General features: G+C 45.9%; 1 non-coding gene across 1 annotated transcript; it reads right to left on the bottom strand.

Annotated features, from left to right (window-relative positions):
* Positions 1-705: 705 nt before the first annotated feature.
* TRNAG-CCC (transfer RNA glycine (anticodon CCC)) lies at positions 706-778 on the bottom strand. The gene has a single exon. It is a non-coding gene; the product is annotated as a tRNA-Gly (tRNA).
* Between the last annotated feature and the right edge of the window lie 2,211 nt (positions 779-2,989).

Genomic DNA, 2,989 nt, shown 5'->3' on the forward strand with positions numbered 1-2,989 from the left:
TGGTAATTGACAGGGAGGCCTGGCATGCTGTGATTCATGGGGTCGCAAAGAGTCAGACACGACTGAGCGACTGAACTGAACTGTGGTTAAAACTTAGAGCTTCCCCTGTGGAGAGCCTCGGGTTTGATCCCTGGTCACAGAATTAAGATCCAGCATGCTTCACAATGTGGCCAAAAAAAAGCTGGCCTATAGAAAAAAAAAAAAAAATATATATATATATATATATATATATATGGAATATTCCAGGACATCTGGGCGACCTGTGTAGGAAGGGAGGCAGTCCAGGACCCATGTGAACAATGCCAGGTTGTAAAGGAACATTAGACGTTCAAAAGAAGATGGCAGAAAAGGTAGGAACAATCTAAGAGTCCATCAACAGACCCAGAGAAACACAGTGTGGTGTGCGATGGAGATATTATTCAGCTTTCAAGAGGAAGGGAGTTCTGACACATTCTGCAGTATGGATAAACCTTGGATACTACGCTCAGTGAAATAAGCCAGTCACGAGGAAGAAATTCTGTATGATCCCACTTCTAGGAGGTTACCTGGTTGCCAGAGGCTGAGGGGAGAGGGGAATGGGGAGTTAGTATTCAGTGGACACGGGAGTTTCAGATTTTTTTTATTACCTGTATTTTATTTGGCTGCACCGGGTCTTAGCTGCAGCACCAGGGATCTTCCATCTTCTCTGCAGTGTGTGGGATCTAGTTCCTTGACCAGGGATCGATCCCGGGTCCCCTGCATTGGGAGTGCAGAGTCTTAGCCACTGGACCACCAGGGAAGTCCTGAGTTTCTGTTTTGTAAATAAAAAGGCTTCTGGGGCTGGATGGTGGTGACGGGCGCTTAAAAAATGTGAATGTTTTTAGTTATCACTGAACTGTATGCTTGAAAATGGTTAAGATGGTCAATTTTATGTTACGTATATTTTACATTGTAAAATGTATTTAAAAACGGAAAAGACTAGCAGCTGGCAAGTAATGATATAGCCTGGGCTTCAGGAGGGAGTACAGGGCAGGTAGGAAGAATTTACTTGGCTGCTGGCCTCCAAAAATAAGAGCAGCATCTTTTTCAGGGTCCAGGCCTGGAGCTGTGGTTTCCACCTAGTAATCCCCTGGCTGAGAGGGAGCAGGTGGTGTACAGAACTCTGCTCCAATTTTCTTTGGAAATACTGAACGCAATTTAAATTAATGAAGGACCTTAAAACTCTTTTAAAATATCTGACTTTGGAAGTGCAGTTAGAGCCAGGAACCTGCAGACACTTGTGACCCCGGCCATCTCCCCACTGGCCTTACTCACATGGATGTGGACACTTCAGACAGTTTTATCCCGAAAAAATAAACTGCAGGTCGCGTTCACATGGCTCTGGCAGGTGGAGAGTGTTCTTTAGCCTGAGCTCGGCAGAGCTGGGCTTTCTCTAACAAGTCTATACCTTCTCTGACTCTAAAGGAGGAAGCACTGGAGAACCCACTGAGCACTTGGTTGCCTGCTCAGTTACATCAACTCTTTTGAGACCCCGTGGACTGCAGCCCACCAGTCTCCTCTGCCCATGGGATTTCCCAGGCAAGAATACTGGAGTGGGTAGCCATGCCCTTCTCCAGGGGATCTTCCTGACCCAGGGATTGAACCTGAGTCTCCTGCATTGAGGAGTCTCCTGCATTCTTTACAATTGAGCTACCTGGTAAGCCCTGATATTTGGTTAGGCACTCAATAACGATTTGGAGATTGATCTAGTCTCACAAATCAATGGCTTTTAGCCCCCTCCAAAAATTCTGCAGATCGTGATTGCATGAAATTAAAATTAATTTCATTGCCATGAAATTAAAAGATGCTTACTCCTTGGAAGGAAAGTTATGACCAACCTAGATAGCATATTAAAAAGCAGAGACATTACTTTGCCAACAAAGGTCCGTCTAGTCAAGGCTATGGTTTTTCCAGTGGTCACGTATGGATGTGAGAGTTGGACTGTGAAGAAAGCTGAGTGTCTAAGAATTGATGTTTTTGAACTGTGGTGTTGAAGACTCTTGAGAGTCCCTTGGACTGCAAGAAGATCCAACCAGTCCATCCTAAAGGAGATCAGTCCTGGGTGTTCATTGGAAGGACTGATGCTGAAGCTGAAATTCCAATGCTTTGGCCACCTGATGTGAAGAGCTGACTCATTGGAAAGGACCCTGATGCTGGGTAAGATTGAGGGCAGGAGGAGAAGGGGACGACAGAGGATGAGATGGTTGGATGGCATCACCAACTCGATGGACATAGGTTTGGGTGGATTCCAGGAGTTGGTGATGGACAGGAAGGCCTGGCGTGCTGAGGTTCATGGGGTCACAAAGAGTCGGACATGACTGAGTGACTGAACTGAACAATTCTGAAAAATGGAACCAGCTCCAAGTCTTTCCAGAACTCTTGGGCACCCTTCATGGGATAAATGTGATCCCAACTCCAAAAGACTGTGGCCCAGAGTTGCTTTGCCAGCTTCTGCCAATGCTAAGCTCTCATCACCATGGTTCCCAGAACTGAGCAGAGCACAGACCTTCTCATTGAGAGCCTGGTCCTCCCACAGAGCTTAAAGGCCACTCTCCTGACCGATGACTCGCAGAATCTACCACTTTCAGAGTAAGCTTAGTTTAAAACAACAACAAGTGAACTATGAGTGTGAAAACGTCTCACCAGCATCACCAAGAGGAAAACTACCTGCCTGCACTCTCGGGCGCTCCTATTACAAGTCAATTCTCCAATCTAAATATTTTTAATCCTCAGGTGGATATGGATATTAGACCAAAAGTTCTCCTCGGGACTTCCCTGGTGGTCCAGTGGTTAAGACTCCCTGCTTCCACTGTAAAAGGTGCAGGTTTGATTCCTGGTCGGGGAACTAAGATCCTGCATGCTGCATGGCTTGGCAAAAAAAAAAAAAATTAAATGCAAGAAATAAGCATATTCAAAACCCTGCACAAAAACCCCCCAAACCCCTGCTTCCTCTAGAGGCACAGAGGAAATG

Source organism: Bos taurus, chromosome 27 (genome assembly GCF_002263795.3).
Source record: "Bos taurus isolate L1 Dominette 01449 registration number 42190680 breed Hereford chromosome 27, ARS-UCD2.0, whole genome shotgun sequence".
NCBI lineage: Eukaryota > Metazoa > Chordata > Mammalia > Artiodactyla > Bovidae > Bos > Bos taurus.